Genomic DNA, 14172 nt, shown 5'->3' with positions numbered 1-14172 from the left:
TTTCGAGTTTATGGTATTGGTTTGGTGTCAGGTTCGGATGGGGTTTCATCGGCGAAACCACTATACCCACGACACCACTAGATTCACGCCGCCGCCAGACCCACGCCAGACCCACGACCCACGCCAGAAGAGCCCACCATGAGAGAGAGATGTGAGAAGAGAGAGAGGCCGTTGTGGAGAGAGAAAGGAGATGAGAAATAGAGAAGAGAAAATAAAGTGAGAAAGAGAGTCAGATATGTGAATAAAAAAATATTATTTAGTTTTACAATTGTGGTACAGTGTGATTCTACATTTAGAATCTCACTGTAACACAATTGCAAAATTTTTTTGCAATAGTTAGATTTTGCAAGACCGTTTGTTTGGGGGGGGGGGGGGGTTTAGGCCTTAGATGCTAAATACTACCAACCAATCAACATTGCCACCAAATCCAATAACACCCATGGAAAAACACATACAACAACAAAAATTAAACATACAACAAACTACATACAACAAAATCCCAAAACCCAAAACAAAAATTTGGAGAAAAACCTCCCAACAAACCACCCTCATCAATCCACGCCGATCTTTGCGTGATTGAAGTTGCCACTTGTCGTCGAACCCTAACAAACCACACTATCAATCCTCCTAATCTTTGTCTTGATCAAAGCTCCACTTGCCACCGATTTCTTTTCATTTTACTTGTCAAAGATCTCACAATTACCTATATACCCCAATCTCACTTTTCCACTTTGACTGATTTTCATTTGGTTCTCCAAAAGAAGAAGAAGAAGAAGAAAGAAGAAAAAAAAAAAAAAAAAAAAAAAAACAATCCCATGAAGGGTGTCTTTAGTTTTATTGAGTTCCACTCATACGCCGCCCCATGCTAATTAGAAGTGAGGAAGTATAGAGAGGCCGAGAAGAGAGAGTGGGAAGAGAGAGAGAGAGGGAGGGAGGCTGTAAGAGATGAGAAAGACTTGGAGAGAGAGAGAGAGAGAGAGAGAGAGAGAGAGAGAGAGATGCTTTTGAGGAGAATGAATAAAAAAAAGTATTTTATTTTTGCAAGTGAGCTATGTACCATATAAATTTAGAGGATGTACTGTAGCTCAATTGTAAATTTTTTTTTACAATTACAATACCGGTAATGTATCTTTTAGTAGTTTAATCTAAAATTTAGCATATCCAATTTTTACAACTCTGATAGTGTGCTCTTAGATGATCAAATCAACCAACAAAGTTCAATAATTTTTGCACTAGATTCGAATATGAGATATATAAATACCAAATCTGGGGCAGTGGATTGATGGCTCTACTTCCAATTATGCTACTATTGTTCTTGCTGTTGTCTGCCTCTCCTTGCTTCAAGTCTCAGAGTCTCACTCTGTCACTCTCTCTTCTCTTCGCTCGATTAGCCACTTAGGTTTTCTGTTTTTTCTTTTTTTGGGTCTTGCGTATTGTGGTGTTCTTAGTTTTCACAAGTTTTTATTTTTATGAACAAAAAATGGATAGGGGACGACCTGAATTCGCGTCTTCCACCTAGACATGTCCATAGTAACACCCTACCCACTAGGCCTAGGTCTGCTAGAGCGGGGGATCTAGATGATTCCCTTTTTTTTTTTTTTTTTTTTTTTTNAACATATGGCGTATGCCATTCCTAATGTGAATGCTCTAAGTATCCAGTTTCTAAAAACTATCTCATTTTACTATCTCAAAAGTTACTTTATCTATTGTACCATAGCATTTTACAACATAGCCAACATCTCAAATTTTATTTTTGCATACAACACATTAAAATAATATAAATTACACAATAAAATAATATATAAAAAAATATATCTCTCTTCACTCTCTAATTTCTATCTCTCCATTTCTTTTTTTTTTTTTTTTTTTTTTTTTTTTTGGTGCCTTGTGTGTCTTTATGTTGTGTAGTTAGTTGGGCTTAATTTTGCTATTGGTAATTTTTGTTGTTGGACTAATTTTTTTGAACTTGTTTATCTTAAATTTTAGATCTATAAACTATACTATTATTTAAGGGGCTTCCAAGCTGTCTAAGTCATGGATTCTAAGCCATGTACTCTAAATAAAACTCCAAAAATTTAGATAATTTTTTTATAAATAAAAAAACAGTTTTTTTTCACCTCGTTTCTTCATATCCCATAAAATTAGGCTCCACCTCTCCTTACACTTTCTAATTTTTTTTTTTTTTTTTAAATTATAACAACTTGGATTTATTTTTTATATAGTTGAACACGTGCAAAAAAGAAAAATGTGAGAGAGAAACAAAAAATGAGAGAGATTTTATGATGAATGAAATCTGTTAACCTTTATTAAAAAGAAAAATGAGAGCCTTTGAGCACGCACGTGGAAAAATTATATAGTTTTCATAGTAGACCACATCACTTGTCTACAATTTCATTAAAAGACTCCCTTTTGTTTAAAATTGCTGAGTCAACTTATGATAAAAAAAATAGTTAAATTGACTTAGTGAAATGGTGGACAAGTGACGAGGTTCACCATGAGGACCTTATAATTTTTTACGTATGTGAGGCTTTTTTTTTTTTTTTTTTTTATGGATTTTAAAAAGATCAATGATATTGTTAAAAGGACTAAATTTAATTTTATTAAACAAATTACTAAAACTAATACACATATAAATAATAGTATTTTTAAAAAAAAATATTTTGGGGGGAGGGGGGGTGGGGGAGGGCGGACATTGCCCCCACGTCCAACTATAGAGCCGTCCCTGGATAGAGAGCTATACACTTGTGGGCAATAGCAATTTGGACTGCTAGCAACAATTTTATTTCGAAATATGCATGGCGCAAGGACTACTACACTATTTCCAGAATGTAGCACAGCAAACTGGAGTATGGACTTGAATTTATATATATAGAGATGGGTTCAAGTTACACCTGGGGTAATTCTATTAGAGTTACACATTTTTTAAACCATTGGATTTAATTAGATCCAATGGTAAAAAAAAAAACTTTCATTAATACTAATATTCTAATTAATCTCATTTATTATCACTTATTTAATACATTCCATATCTATTTCTAAACCCAAAAAAATTTATACCTTTGACTCTCTCTCTCTCTCCACTACACGTCTCTCTCTCTTTCTCTTTGCACTTTTCTCTCTCTATCTCCTCCACGGCTCTTCCATCTCCATGGCCAAGTCGCTGGCAGCAAAAAAAAAAAAAAAAAAGCCACAACCACCGAACTTTGTTGAATAACACAAGTATTTCTTTTAGTTGTTCTCTATCTCCATGTTTTATCAAGTTGATTTCAGAGCATATGGTTGAAGATTTTATATATTTTTTTTTTTAAGTTTTGAAGATGTAATAGATGGATTGTTTTCATAAAAATTAGTAATCTGGGGTATGCTAACAATGAAAACGTTTTGGAGGAAGCCTGTTAACAATTCTGCCCAAAACGTGTTAATGCCTCCAAGGATGGCTTTCAATGAAATACACTTGTTGAAAAAAAAAAATTCAGTTTATTTTAAATATTTTCTAGGAAAGGAAGATAAGAATTCTTCGATAATTAGTATGTTACCTTAATCAATAGGATTGCATTGTTGTAATGAATTCGCTAGAATTGCACTTTTGTCTTGTAATCAATAGCATTTGTTATGATGGTTATAAAGTTGCAACTGAATTGCAACAACGAAAAGTGCAGTCTCTATAAAAATTTCACAACTATCACAAATACAAAATGATGGAAATATAATTGCTCAAACTAGAATTTTAAACTAATTTCTTCCAAAATATTGAATGTCAGTGTCCGGCAGCTGTGTTTTTTTGTTTTTATTGTTGTTGTTGCTGTTGGTTTTTTTTTTTTTTTTTTTGGCTGGTGGCAACCTATTCATGGAGGTGGAAGAGCAGTGGAGGAGAAAGAGAGAGCTTTCTAGAGAAAGAAACATGGAGATAGAGAACAACTAAAAGCAATAGTCGTGTTATTCAACAAAGAGGTCGTCGAACCGAAGAAAAAAAAAAAAAAAACCAACGACGCAGCAACCTGGCCATGGAGGTGGAAGAGCCATGGAGGAGATATAGAGAGAGACATGCAAAGGGAGAGAGAGAGAGAGAGAGAGAGAGAGAGAGAGAGTCAAGCGTATAAATGTTTTTGGGTTTAGAAATAAGTATGAAATGTATTAAATAAGGGATAACAAATGAGATCAATTAATATATTAGTATTAATGAGAGTCTTTTTTGACCTTTGAATCTACTTAAATTCAATAGTTAAAAAAGGTGTAACTTGAACACATCTCTCATATATATATATATATATATATAACCTTCAATCTTTATTAAGAAAACTAATAGGAACAACAGTCTTCCCTACACACAGACTCTAAGTCTACAGGCAAATTGCGATTATTTAAACTAAAAGACTTAAGGGAAAGCAAACACATTCTAGCTAGACGTGGCAAAACGAGTCGGGTCGGGTCAATCGGGTTTGCGGATCAAAACAAATCATTTTTAAACTGGTCAATTGGGTTGCGGGTTAGGTCGGGTCGGGTTTACCCATATTTTTCAAACAAGATTTTTTTTTTTTTTTTTTCAATTACAAAAACAAATCAATGACAAACTATTTAGAGAGAATGAATAAAATCAATTAAGCAAATGAATTGCACTTAATGCCACTTGTTAATATCCTTCCAATTCTGATAGTTTTGAGCATGACAAAAATTATTTATAGTCATAAATTCATGATGGAAAAAGTCTTCAATGATAATAGTTCACTGTTAAAATACATATAATTACAAGTTTACATCTTCAAAAAGAGATAGATATTAAAACAAACAAAACAAGTAAGCCAACAAAGTAGCAAATTATCAGTCTTCTTAAATGCATATGTTCCTGTTGCGTTTAAAATAATAGTAAAATTAGATCACTTAGAAAGATAAACTAAACAAAAAAAGATTTAAAAATAAACATAACATATTAAGTAAAGAAGAATAAGTAAATATTTTATAAAAATTACACCTCAATATCAATCTACTCAATGTTGGTAGCAGATTCAGCACTGCAAATATTCATACTTGCAAATTGTAGCTCAGTTGAATGAGATTTATTTTTTTCCAATATTTGTCTGACTCTTGACAGCCTTGGCCCTCGCCTTGTGTAACATGTGTGGTCTAATGGTCTTGTCTCATGGCAATTGGCAATCACTGAAGGGCCCTTGCCTTGTGTAACGTGTGAAGGCTGAAGCTAGGCCTTTTTTTTTTTTTGATGTAAAGCAGTGCACTGAAGCTAGGCTAGCTAGCTTTTGACTTTTGATGAATCAAATAGTCAATTTTTTTTTTTATAATATATAATATATTGATTATAAGTTTTGGTACTTTGTGCTTTATGCACTGAGTATTAGGACGTAATTTAAATATTTTTTTAGCGAATTTTTTTAACGGGTCGGGTCACGGGTTATTTGGGTCAAGTCGGGTTGACCCGCAAAAAATTAGGTCGAGTCACGAGTCAACCCGTTTTTACTTCGGGTAAAAAAAAAAAAATTGGGTTCGGGTAGGGTCGGGTCAGAAAATTCTGACCCGTATTGCCATGTCTAACTCTAGTTGCTTTATAGGTAGCTTGATTACAAACTCTACTAACCCAGTGAAAAGAAACACTAGAAAAAGACTTTTTTATACTTGTTAAATATATTAGCAATGCGATGTATTTTACAATATTGTATATGCTAGAGTGGATGCAGAAAGAGAAGTATAGAATAGGAACACCGAGAACAATAGGGCTACGTGGTTAGGACCTATGTTCACGGAGGAATCCCTTAAGGACTACATTTTTATTATGTAAGAGTGTAATACAATAACCTGTATTACAATGAATTATAACATGAATATATATAGGCGACTAAACCCTAAACTACTAGTACAAGTAAGAATGGGCTTGAGCCTATTACACTGGGCTAATATGTCTAATATATCTCTAATAAGACATAACAAATTACTAATCAAGTTGCTGATAGTCCAGTCAGGGGAAAAATCTGGTGATGAAATTGGGTCGAAGCAATCCTTTGCATCACCCTAAAAAATGATATGGTCTCAGCAGTGACGGCTCCGGGAAATTTTCCCAAGCTGTTCCTTAAGAAGCATAAATTACACAACCTAATAGAAAAAGAAATTCATATATTGACAACAACAACAATAAAAAAATACGTAAATATATAAAGTTTACAATTTTCTTTTACGAGTTTTCATATTTTGAAATCGTTGCATGATAGTTTCATTATCAATGCTACAAGCTACATCTCTTTTAATAAACACAATCAAGCAATCATTCATCCATTGATCTCCTATTCAATTGCGCAATTCATTCTTTATATATTTCATTTCTGAAAAACTTCGTTCTACTATTGCAGTATCGATAGGAATGGTCAAAACTAACTTCACAAGCAAGTAGACTAATGGATAAGTCTCATGCTTCCCTGTGTTCATTAACTTTTCAGCAAGTTCACTAACTCCTTGAAACTCTAAAAACACGTCATTGTTGCACATATCAAAAATGTGATTCTGAAGTTAAAAGTCAAGTGTCAAGATATTTGTCCCAAGAAAATCGGATAGATAGAACTTTGCAAGATGTATCAACTTTTCCTCATCAAAAGCCACAAATGAATCACTTGGATTCAGGCAAGCCATACAAAGTAGCAAATCAGTATTTGCCTCTGAAAACGATTATTAAGCTCTTGAAGTTGCATATCTATGACTATGTAGAATAGCTTAACACGATAATGATGTAAATTTGTATTTTGTTGGGTGTTGCGTCGTGGCCTCCCACTAACTACAAATATTTCATCCATGTTCAAGATAGAAATATCATGTGTGGTACAAAATGAAGACACTTTGTTGAGGTCCAAAAAAATCACAACCCAAGGCCCAAGGAAATAACATATTGGGATAACCCCATAAGAAATAGAACTAGAGAAATAAAAGAGTTGGGCTCATGAAATGAAGAGAAAAGAAGAGAGAAAAGAAGAAAAGGATAAGGGGCCCAAAGAGTTGGGATCCAAAAAAACCCATGAAGTGAAAAGAAAGACCCAGCCGGCCAAGATTAGTAAGCCAAAAGAAACCCAGTAGGAAGAACTGGGCCGGGATCCCCGAGACTGTCAAGAGCTCGGGATCCTTGGGATACACAACACAGCCTAAATAGGATTAAAACAGCTCGAAGGAAAGCACCAAAGAGCACGAAGAACGAAGGACAAATAAGTCCCTCTCAAACGCCCAGTGATATAGTGGAAAATTAGAAGGTATAAAGCAACCATTCATGAAAAAAGGGGCAGTATCTCAAGGAACCTAGAATGAGGAACTATAAATGGAAGTGGCTGGAAGGAAACTTTTAACCCAGCAGTAAAAGACTCCAACTACTTGGGAAAAATGACAAGAAAAGAAGGCAGGCAAAAAGCTGAAAAGGGCCAATAGCTAAGGTTAGCAACCTGAGGGGAGTTTCGGAATAGAAGTCAGCAAGAGGCTTTCAGCTTAGCAGCACCAAAAGGAGAAAATTATAAAGAAGAAGGAAAGGACCAGCCCTTTGAGTAACAAACACAGCATGAGCTCCAGTACCCAAGGAAGGGCAAAAGAGAGAAATCACTGGTACCCCGGAGCCCAAGAGTCATGCTATAAAAGGAAGAAGCGACCAACGGAGGAAGGGATAGTAGGAACATCATAATAGAATCATTGAAAGAACTCTGTTAAATTTAAGGAAAACAAAGGAATATCTCCCCGGTATCCCAGAAATAGCCATTATAGTACATACTCGGACTGAAAAGGTTTCAAACTTTGCAAGTCTTAGAGGCTTGGATAGCCATCAAAGTCTGTAATTTTTGAGCTTATTTGAACCTTGTATCACGTCTTAGTGAGTATACTGTAACCATAATCACAATCAAAGAAAATTAAGAAAGTGCCTCTCATTAATCCAAGGATCCCTAGCCACTGTTTTATATTTTTCTTAATTATTTTGCATTCCTTTGCTATTTTCGTTGTCATTTAATACAAATATTCTTACTTGTTAGTTTATTTGTGCTGTAGGAAACTTGCCCTGTGCACCACTTGGTTCTTAAACAGCCCCTTAGCTACGGTGAACCAAGCCCAGTCCACCATACCACAATTATTCAGCCCAAGATCCTTGGGCTTGTGTGCTAAAAATAAAAGCACTCTCATACACTTCAATCAATAAAGATATCCATTCATCATCTCTCATCACTTGCAATCGTTGCTTAGACACTTTAAAAAAATCCATAGCATTTACTATATCTTGATTTTTTTTTTTTTTTTTTTGCAATGCTATTAACAACTCATTTGTGATCCCTAAAATTTTTTTCATCAAGTGTAGAGCAAAGACAAATTCAAAAGATAGAATTGACCTCATAATAGATTGAGTTTCAACTTTTTGGTCAGAGAGACCATTTTCTTCAATAATCTCAAGTACATTAACAACAACAGCGAACATCAAAATCAAGTTGAGAATAGTCCCATAATATGATCCCCAACGTGTATCACTAGGACGTTTAAGATTTGTCTCTTGATTCAAACCTTACCCACTTCTAGTACACCATTCTCTAAATCTTCTTTAATTTTGACAAATTGTCCATCTCGAAAAGCGTCTTGTCTCTTACAAGAGCCTCCAACAACAGTTACTAAATTACTAACCACATAAAAAAAATTCAGCTATATTAATGTGATTTTTAGCAATAGCAACAAGTGTTAATTGAAGTTGATGAGTAAAACAATGGACATAAAATGCTAACTTATTCTATTTCAAAATTAAAGTTTTGAGACCATTAATATCACCTTGCATATTACTAGCCTTGTCATAACCTTGCCCACGTAGTTTCGATAAACTCAAATTATGTTCACAAAGCAAACATTTAATAGCATATTTGAGTGACAAAGCGGTGGTACTTGCTACATGTACAATACCAAGGAACCGCACTATTATCTCCTTCAACATGGGAAGTTAACTTCTCTTTCTGATTCCAAAGTTAACTTCTCACCTCCTTCTTGCTTACCAACATCTTGCCTAAATAGGTAGCAATAAAAATAAAATACTGCATCCTTGTCTATACTATATTCCAACCACTTTCTATTTTCATACCATTTGGATCTAAATCGATGGGGCTTTCCAGAAAAATATAGAGGGTAATCAGTATGATGGAAAACAGGTTGACAATGGTCTTTTTGTAAATAATATCTTCTTATTTCATCATGATTACTAGGATGATAAGATGATATCTTTTCTCGTAGCCCATGATCTAAAGGAAGATTTTCTAAGTTAAAGTCAACACGAATTCGCTTAGAAGATGAAGATGAATCTTGCATAGGAGATGAATCTTGGGTATGTGGTTTTCTTATCAAATATTTGTCCATAATTCTAGCAAAAGAATAAACAATAAGTTATAAGTTCATTTAAAATATTAATAAAATTATTAATTATTGTTGTTTAGTTGTTTCGTTAATTTGTTTGTTTTTTATAAACTATAATTTGTTATATTGTTGTTTTATTAATTATAAAATTATTAATTGTTGTTTAGCCTAATATAATTTAATTTGTTTGTCTTTTATAATGTATTGGTTAATTATTGTTTATTAGTTGCACTAGCACACATCTCATGTGCATTTACTGTTGAGAAATTTAGACCCCAGTTGATAGAATTTACAAGTTTTAAACCCAAGTTGTTAATTAGATTTATTATGAATAAAACTTGTTAAAACAAATAAACATCATTATCATGTCAAAATCATGCAGCGGAAAAATAAATAAGATAAGATATGATAACCCAAGAAAACCAATGAAACAAACTAGTTTCACAGTAAAAAACTTGGAGGAAACCTTCCCAAAAATCAATCCACTATAGTAAAGAGAAGTTTCAGATCTAGTACAAAACCTTTGTCCTTAGACTTTACAATCCCCGTAGATGAACTTACAGCAGAAACCTTTTACCACTTCAGAACTTCTGAACTCTTCAATATAAGAACACCACCCTTTTTGATGCACGGATCCTAGTACGTAACTAACCAAAGATGCATGGCTCCCAGTACGTGATTAACACACCAACTTGAAGAAGATTTTTGGTTGTAAAGTTTTTCACTTCATCAATAATGAAGATCTAGAAGCACTTGGTTATAAAACCCTAAGGCACAAAGACACAGTAGTTTCTTTTAGAGAGAATAAGGCATTAGTTACCTTTTGCATATGTTCTCCTTGTATTCTCTTATGTGATGGCCTTTAAAATAAGTCTTATATAGGTTTAGGGTTGTGAGAAAAGAAACCTTACACAAAAACAAAAACATGGGCCGAAAATTAAATCTGAATTCCTATAACCTCAATAGATACCTCGATAGATAGTATCTGTCGAGTCTCATTAAACCTCGATAGATACCTTGATAGCTATCTGTCGAGTAGTTGTCGAGCTTTAATGAATCAACATTTCTTCACTTGTTTCTTGGACAGACTTGCATGGCTTCAATACTAGACTTGAACTCTTATTCTTTGTAGTATTAAACACATCTTAGATCTACCCAAATATAAGAAAAATGCATTTTGTCAAAGGATTAGCCAATAACATAAAATAGTGACATATGTTCCTAACAAGTGAATCACATATGTCCTAACATTTACTTCCCCCAATTCTAGCCAAAGAATACCCGGCCCTATGTGCCCATCCACCCCCCACCCCACTCAATAGACAAGCCTTATGCCTGATGCCCCCAATCACAAGAGCCAGCTGCCAATCAAAAAATTTCACAATCACAATACACATTACACTAAAAGACAATTAATATATCACCAACACCAACACCAACACTAACGGATAAGATAAAGCCAAAAAGTAAAAAACAGGAAAAATATTAATAAAGTTAAAGCTTCAGTCAATCACAGTTCAAAAGAATCAGATAAAGTTAGTCTTAAAGAATAAAGAGAGAGAGAAACTCTCATTCATTTCATTTCAGTGATTTTAGATAAAGAGAGAGAGAGACTAAGAGACTGAGAGAGAGTTAGAGAGAAAAAGAGAGAGAAGTTAGTAAAATGAAATACCGTGAGGGAGCACCAGAGTAGGAAGGCCTAAAGGCTGCGGTTGAGGCAATGATGAGTGATCTCCGATGAGGGGCAAGCAACGAGTGATCTCTGATTGGCTAGCGAGCGACGACGACAACGACGACGAGCGAGCAACATGACCAATCTTCGATGTGGCGATGTGCTTTAGACTGGAGCTTGGCTGACCGATCTCCGATGTGGCAATGCTCAATCCGTCTGGTTGGCTTGAGCCTAAGGCATTGCTTTGTTGACGTTTTTGTCTTTAGGTTTGCTTTAGTGATTTCTGATTTAGTGATTTGAGGTTTTTGATTTAGTGATTTGCAGCGTATATTGGGGTTTTTTTTTTTTTTTTGAGAATCTGTGGGCTTGCCACTTGCTCTGTTACAATTTTTTTTTTCAAATTTTAGTTCAATTTTTTTTTCTTGAAAGTAGAACAAATAAATTTTTTTTTTTTTTAATTTGAAGGGGGGGGGGGAGGGACATTGCCCCACGTCCAACTATAGCTCCGTCCTTGGATAGAGAGTTGTACACTTGTGGGCAATAGCAATTTGGACTGCTAGCAATAATTTTATTTCAAAAAATGCATGGCGCAAGGACTACTATGCTATTTCTAGAACACAGCACAGCAAACTGGAGTATGGACTTGAGAAAACTAATAGAAACAGTAGTCTTTCCCATGGTGGTCAAAATCACGATCCGGATAGTAAAATCGCACGATTTTACGATTCCACCTTACCAAAAAGTTTAAAATCATAGCAGGATCACAAAAATGGTAGGATCGTATATAGGATCGCATAGGATTGTCGGATTGTATGAGATTCTACTGATCCTACCATTTGGCTTGATTTTTTTTAAAAAAAAAAATTTTAAGTGGGATTCATTTAGGTAAGATAATCCACCTAAACCCACAAGCCCAATGAGTTATCAAAAGCCCAATAATGAATTGAAACCCCAAATTTACCCCTATGTCAACATAAAATCTCAAAAAAACCTATAGTACTTAAGTTTAACATTTTCAAAAACAAAACCTAAAATATTTAGATGATGAAATGGGATATGACAATGACAGTGATTAGATTAGAAGAACCTTAGAATGAGAATTCTCTTTTGAATTTCATATTTGTAATTAGCTAGTTTACCTTAGATTACGAATTCTCTTTTGGATTACATATTGCAAATTTGTAGTCAACTAGTTTTTATATGCTAATTAGCCTAACTTATTTTGGATTTGGAACTTAGAATTTGGAAAGCATTTTCCATACGTGTAGATAATATTTTGGTACTTAGTTGCTAATTAAACATGTACTGAACTTTTTAGATACATTATGTCAGAAGTTAAATATATTTTGTTTCGTTAGAATGACATAAGAACAATGTAGTGTGTGCAAATTACATTTTATGATGCAATTTTTTTTTAATGGATGGATTCATATTTTAAGTGATTATATAACATACAAGGTCACTATCAATAGGTTTTTTGCTTAAAATCTGAAAATAGGTAGGATCTTACGATCCACGATCTGATCCTACGTTCCACAATCCTACATACCTCCTACGATCCTACGTAAGATCCCCGTTTTGACAACCTTGGTCTTTCCTACACATAGACTCTAAGTCTACAGACAAACTGCGATTATTTAAACAAAAAGACTTAAGGGAAAGCAAACACATTCTAGCTGCTTTATGGGCAGCTTGATTACAAACTCTACTAACCTAGCAAAAAGAAACAATAGAAAAAGACTCTTTTAGACTTGTTAAATATATTAGCAACACGATGTGTTATACCATATTATATATGCTAGAGTGGATGCAGAAGGAGAAGTATAGAATAGGAACACAGAGAACACAAGGGTTACGTGGTTAGGACCTATGCTCACAAAGGAATCACTTAAAGGCTACATCTTTATTATGTAAGAGTGTAGTACAATAACTTGTGTTACAATGAACTATAACATGAGTATATATAGACAACTAAACCCTAGACTACTAGTACAAGTAAGAGTGAGCTTGAGTCTATTACATTGGGCTAATATGTCTAATATATCTCTAGCAAGACTTAACGCATTATTGATCAAGTTGCTGATAGTCTAGTCAGGGGAAAAATCTAGTGATGAAATTGGGTCGAAGCAATCCTTTGCATCACCCTAAAAAATGATATGGTCCCAGTTGAGAGATTGTGCTAACTGAACAGCCCATAGAATAGCAGAAGCTTCGGCTTGTAAGGGGGAGAAGAAAATGTGCAGCTTTGTCCACACTTGTAAGACTTCTCCTTTGGTATTGCGAGTTATAGCGGCAAGGGCAGAAACATTGTTAGAGATGGTTGCATCTGTATTGATTTTTATCCAGCCCAAGGTAGGGGGGATCCATGAGTGTTGGATAGGTTCATGCTTAAGTAGGGTGGATTCATTGGGATTCCACAAGGAGGAGAGTTTGGACATTTTGAAATGGATGTGAGAAATAGCAGCTTAGATGTCGATGTGAATTCCTTGATAAAAGGCATGGTTTTTGAGGAGCCAAATTTCTTCAATGATTAAGGCCATGTTGAGAGAGATTAGCCACTGTTCATCTTTGGGACATGAGCAGTGGGCAATGCAAGTGGGCCAAGATTGGACTTTCATGCATGCAAGTGGGCCAAAATGATGAGGTATGGTATTACATATATCCACCCTCTCTCACAAGGGTGAACCCCACACTTGTGAGATCAACCCCATGTGAGAGAGTGAATACATGCCAAAAGATTAACCAAATGAACAAGTTTCTCTCCAAATTAATTTGGAGAGAAACTCTTCAAACTTCTCATATATCACTTTTTTGTGTGAGAATTTTGAAAATCTAACCTTTGAATTTTTTATTCTTTATATTCTTAACATGCATATCAAATTTCATTCAAATTAGATATTATTTTGTATGTGTCTAATATCCACTGTTTATAACCTCAGTTTACAACTACAAATGTTAGACTCTTTTGTAGTTGAACCTTTGTAGTTGTACTCTGGTTATATAATGTATTATAAACCTAGTTTAAAACACTAATGTTACTATTTTAGTGTGTATTCTAAAAGTATTACTATTTACTATAAAAAAAAAAAAACTTATTTTCTATACACAATTTTTAATCACATAAACTTGAAATTTAACATTTGTTTGAT

The sequence above is a fragment of the Quercus suber genome, unplaced genomic scaffold (assembly GCF_002906115.3).
Source record: "Quercus suber isolate HL8 unplaced genomic scaffold, Cork oak 2.0 scaffold_30, whole genome shotgun sequence".
NCBI lineage: Eukaryota > Viridiplantae > Streptophyta > Magnoliopsida > Fagales > Fagaceae > Quercus > Quercus suber.
Note: the sequence above shows the minus strand (reverse complement) of the source record.